A 5,404-nucleotide genomic window follows, 5' to 3' on the forward strand; every position below is an offset into this window, starting at 1 on the left:
ATGTGTCATTTTACACCAGTTTGGAAGTCGTACTATAGTATGTGTCATTTTACACCAGTTTGGAAATCATACTATAGTATGTGTCATTTTACACCAGTTTGGAAGTCATACTACAGGATGTGTCATTTTACACCAGTTTGGAAGTCATACTATAGCATGTGTCATTTTACACCAGTTTGGAAGTCGTACTATAATGTTATGGAAATCTTCCATTAAACAAGAGGACAGTATCGGCCATTAATGGACCAACACCATCTCTGCTCTGATTTTATGCACCTTTCATTCAGCCATAAGTGTCGCAACCATTATATGTGAAGGCGACATGTTCCCCCACATTAAAAATATGTTCAATTGGACCCCCCCCCCCCCACACACACACACACACACACACACACTTTTACTATGAAACATTAGTTCTGTCGGCGCAGTCTCTTTCTTTGTGAACGCATCCATTCCACTTGATTAATAGGAGAATACTCAAACCACTAAAAGTCCACTCCAGGTTTTCCTGTTTCCCTCCAACTCTAAGCACAGCAGCCTGTTGCCTGCACGGTGTCTGTGCGTCTCGAGAGGAGCTACGTCTGTAGCACGTTACACCTGCAGCGTCTCACAGTTACTGCAGGTGTAAGAGACTCTGTGTGTTCAGGTGCATTAAAGTTGAAATGTCTTTAAAACCCACAGCTGAATTTACACAAACTTTGTGAGAAACATGTTTTAAATGTGTGGAATTAAAGTTAATCTATGTGAAATGCTGTTTTTTGTTCACTAGTGAACACTTTTTTACGTGCACACACATCATTGTGTCCCCCCCACATTACGGATGCTTCTGACGCCCTTGCATTCAGCTGCGCGTTCCTAACGACAGGTGTGTCCCAAAGCAGACGTGTCAGAGCTGACCGCATGTCTGAGAGATCTAGAAGAAAGCAGCAGAAACATGGTTTAAATGCTCTTTTACGGCCATGAAAAAACAAACACCCCCCTCAGTTCTGCCCCTTTTATTCAGCTGCGTGCCTCAGACCGTTAATAATTAATAAAAAATGTCTGTTTTTTTTCCGGGTTCGGACCTGTAATTACTGTTATTTCATCAGGTCGGTTGGGGTTTGGAAATGACTGCAGCCTGGGGCCGGGTCGGATTGTATTTCTTGACCCAAATGCAACTCTAATGACGGGTCACAATCCACCATGCGTTGCTCTCTTTTGGTGAATGGTGGTCGATTTTATGCATCTCTTGCTCGTGACGAGTCTTGGGTCTCGCCGGAGTGGGCATGGCAGTGGACGTGGTGGATTTTTTTTCCATTGTGTGGGTTCTGGTGTCGGCCTCGTGGACAAGGATGGAAACGATTACTAACTAGAGCGTTCCCATCAATGCCCACAAACAACACCCCCCCATTTCCCATAGAGCTGCATCCTGGGTGGCTCTGTGCGTCACGCTGCCCTGTTACTTAGACAGGTGGGCTTCGTTCAATTGAGGCCACCAGGCCGATGATAAAGAAAAACAACAAATACGCCGTTGCCTCGGGGAGGCCGACTGACCTCAGGGATTATTCTGCCCTGTGGTCAGCCGATGGGCCTTCCTCATCTGGTGGGTCTCTGTCTGGTGGTGGGCCCAAGAACTGTTTGCAGTGGCTGGCGTGAATAAAAGTTGCCTTCTTGGTGACCTTCACAGCTGTGTGCATTGTCAGCAGGAGCTGGAATGGTTCCAGCCAGCGATTCGACTTCCAATGCTTCTGGCAGAGGTCTTTGACCAAAACCCAGTCTCCTGGTATCAGAGGATGCAGTGGTCCTTCAACTGGTCTGGGTAAGGCAGCCTTCACAGTAGTTTGTACCTGGGTGGAGTCAAATTCTTTCAGCATGCTCAATACACCTGGAAGTCCTCCATGTGGTGTTCACCTATAGAGCTGGATAGAATCAGAAAGGAACACGGAGACAAAGAAAAGAATAGGGTCATACCCACATATTTTAGCTCCCACATCAGCTTAGCACAGATGAATTACCACAATAATAGAACACCTTCCCAGAATATACCATGCCAGACCCAGTCTAGTTTCAGTGCTCCAAGACAGGTGACTCTGACAGAGCCCTGAGGCTCCTGAGTTCAACAGGATCCTCAGAATTCCTGGTACAGATAGACCTAAATGGGTTTCACTATAAGACATTTCATAATTAAGAACAGTAACATAATCTACCAGTCTCCTTTTTACGTTTAAAAACGGACAAAAAAAGGATGTGCGCTGGACTCCTTCTGCGTAATGTGTCTTCATATCAGCGTCTTGAAACATTCACATTCTGTTTTTCCTTTCAGCTCAACAATTTCCTCTGGACCTGCCTAAAATGAGCATCATTCTTCACAGGTGTAGAAAAGAGAAATATGTGATTTCAACATTCAGTGAAAGAAGGTTTCAACTGTTACTGGAGAATCTTTGTCATATGTCAATATCAGTGATATTAGTTACTTAGTATAATTTTATTCTGCTTACTCCATTCAGCCTGTAGAAGAAAGCCTTAAACGCATGCGTAGAAAATATAGATCTGCTTTAGTAACATCATTGTCAAAACAGTACAATACAATATTTAATTCCGCTGAATAATGGAAGAAAGTCAAAATCAGTTAATGTATTCAGCTCAGCCATTGCAGCTCCAGAGATCTGGCCATAGAAAACAAGAAAAAAATCATAGTTCATGATTATTGAACCTGTCAACATCTTACAAATGGATATTGTTAAAATAATCCCCAAAAAGTAATCTTTATTGGCCTAATTAATCTAAGAACAAAGGTCCACCTTGGCTCAGTCCACTTACGTTTAGTGACCTTTGGCAAAACCCATTCAAAGGGTCTCAGCCCTTTTCCTGTGGATTCTTCTGTTTTTGTTGTTGCTGGACCTGTAAAGACAGAGAGGCTGCCAGTGTAGTTAGGATTTTACAATAAGTAGCCTACTGTGTTTAAGTTCTGCTAGGGTGTCCCCCTTAGATCTGTGGATGCTGGTCCTGGAAAATTCCTTCCTGCACACATCTCAAAGGGAGAAAGACAAGTACTGCTGTTAGTAGAAGATCCTTAGATCAGAGCATGTGGGAAATGTCTAACCAGGTGACACTACATTCATAAAAATATATTTAGTTCTAAAATCACATCTCAAGCTTGGGAGAGGTGGTCTCCCAGCTTGGTGCTATTTTCCGGAAACACAACATGCCCTTCCACTTCTACGCCGATGACTGTCAAATTTACTTCCCCTAAGACACAATGGTACATGCTCTATTCAACCTCTGCTCAACTGCCTGGCTGACATCAGGGACTGGATGGCTTTAAACTTCTTAAGCTTCAATGAAAAGAAGTCTGAAGTCATGTTGTTCCCTCCCAGCGACACGATCACAAACCACTGCATCGACCTCTCCGCTCTAACCCTGTCAGAAAAACAAAGAGTCACTAATCTGGGCGTGATAATGGACCCTTCCCTGAAACTTAACAATCACGTAAACATGATTGTTAAATCATGTTTCTTCCAACTGAGGCGGCTGTCTAAACTGAAGCCCATATTGTCCAAAAAGAACCTGGAGACAGTAATACATGCATTCATTACATCTAGGCTTGATTACTGCAATTCACTCCTGTTTGGTATCAGTCAGACCTCCATTGCACGACTACAACTGGTCCAGAATGCAGCAGCCCCATTTTTAACCAGTACAGGCTAAAGAGAGCACATTACACCAGTTTTGGCCTCACTGCACTCTCATCCCATCTCACTCATTTTTAAATGAGGTCGTTAGTCACATGAAACCCTCAGGCTCCCCTGCTGATCCCATCCCTGCTGCATTTTTTAAACAGGTTCTACCGTCAACTGGACCCTCTGTTCTTGCCATTATTAACAGCAGTTTGGCTACAGGTGTGGTCCCTGATGTTTTAAAACATGCAGTGGTAACTCCATTAATTAAAAAACCCGGACTCGACCCTGCAGCTTGTTCAAACTTCAGGCCAATCTCAAAACTTCCATTTCTTTCTAAAATCTTGGAGAAAATAGTTTTTAGTCAACTAACCAAGTTTTTGAATGTAAATGGAATTTTTGATATTTTTCAGTCAGGATTTAAACAACTGCACAGCACCAAGACAGCTTTAGTAAGGGTCTGTAATGACATCCTGCTAGCAAATGACTCTGGTCAGTCTGTGATCCTGGTACTTCTCGACCTTACCGCTGCATTTGACACTGTTGATCACAGCATCCTTATGTCACGGCTAGAACACTGGGTTGGGATTACAGGGGTGGCACTAGAATGGTTCTGGTCGTATCTGGGTGACAGGAGTTTCTGTGTTAACTTTGGCAATCATTTTTCTGCTTCTGTCCCTCTTTCCTGTGGGGTCCCACAAGGCTCCATTCTTGGACCCCTTCTTTTCTCATTGGATCTGCTCCCCTTGGGGTCAATCCTGAGGAAACATGGTATTTCGTTTCACTGTTACGCTGATGATTCTCAGATTTATCTGCCTTTAAAACCAAACAGTTCTTGCTCCATCCTCCCTTTGCTAAAATGTCTTGATGACATCAAGACTTGGATGGCTGCAAACTTCTTGAGTTTTAATGATCAGAAGACTGAGGTCATTGTGTTTAACCCAAGTTCTACCACTGTCACTGATCCTGTAAACCTGCACTCCCTTCAGCCACATCTAAAGCAGTCAGTTACCAATCTTGGGGTAGTGTTAGACTCAGACTTTAAGTTTAATAAACAGATCAACTCTGTTCTACAAAAGAGCTTCTTTCAGCTAAGGCAGATAGCAAAGCTTAAGTCCGTTCTGTCCAAATCCGACCTTGAAAAACTAGTCCATGCATTTATTACAACCCGGCTGGACTACTGTAACTCACTTTATGTTGGGGTTAGTCAGGCTTCACTCTCACGTCTCCAGCTCGTACAAAATGCTGCAGCTCAGCTACTAACAGGAACTCACAGGTTTGAGCACATTACTCCGGTTCTCTCCTCTCTTCACTGGCTTCCTGTGCGTGTCAGAGTTGATTTTAAAATTCTTCTGCTGACATTCAAGTGCATTAACGGCCTCACACCCTCATACCTCTCCGACCTTCTTCATCCTTATGCTCCTTCTCGGGCTTTGAGATCATCAGACCAGCTGCTTTTGGCCGTACCAAAAACCAGTGAAGCTCAGAGGAGATCGAGTGTTTTCAGTCATGGGCCCTAAACTCTGGAACAATCTGCCCATCAACATTCGACAGGCCACCTCAGTCTCTGCTTTTAAATCTCTCCTAAAAACACATCTGTACTCCCTGACACATCTGTACTCACTGACACATCTGTACTCCCTGACACATCTGTACTCACTGACACATCTGTACTCACTGACACATCTGTACTCACTGACACATCTGTACTCACTGACACATCTGTACTCACTGACACATCTGTACTC

At 43.8% G+C, this 5,404-nt stretch overlaps 1 protein-coding gene across 1 annotated transcript in view; it reads left to right on the forward strand.

Annotated features, from left to right (window-relative positions):
* Positions 1 to 5,404, forward strand: part of pla2g3 (phospholipase A2 group III) — an 18,550-nt gene that overhangs the window by 7,996 nt on the left and 5,150 nt on the right. The window lies entirely within an intron of this gene.

The sequence above is a fragment of the Nematolebias whitei genome, chromosome 18 (assembly GCF_014905685.2).
Source record: "Nematolebias whitei isolate Nwh7 chromosome 18, NemWhi1, whole genome shotgun sequence".
Classification (NCBI taxonomy): domain Eukaryota; kingdom Metazoa; phylum Chordata; class Actinopteri; order Cyprinodontiformes; family Rivulidae; genus Nematolebias; species Nematolebias whitei.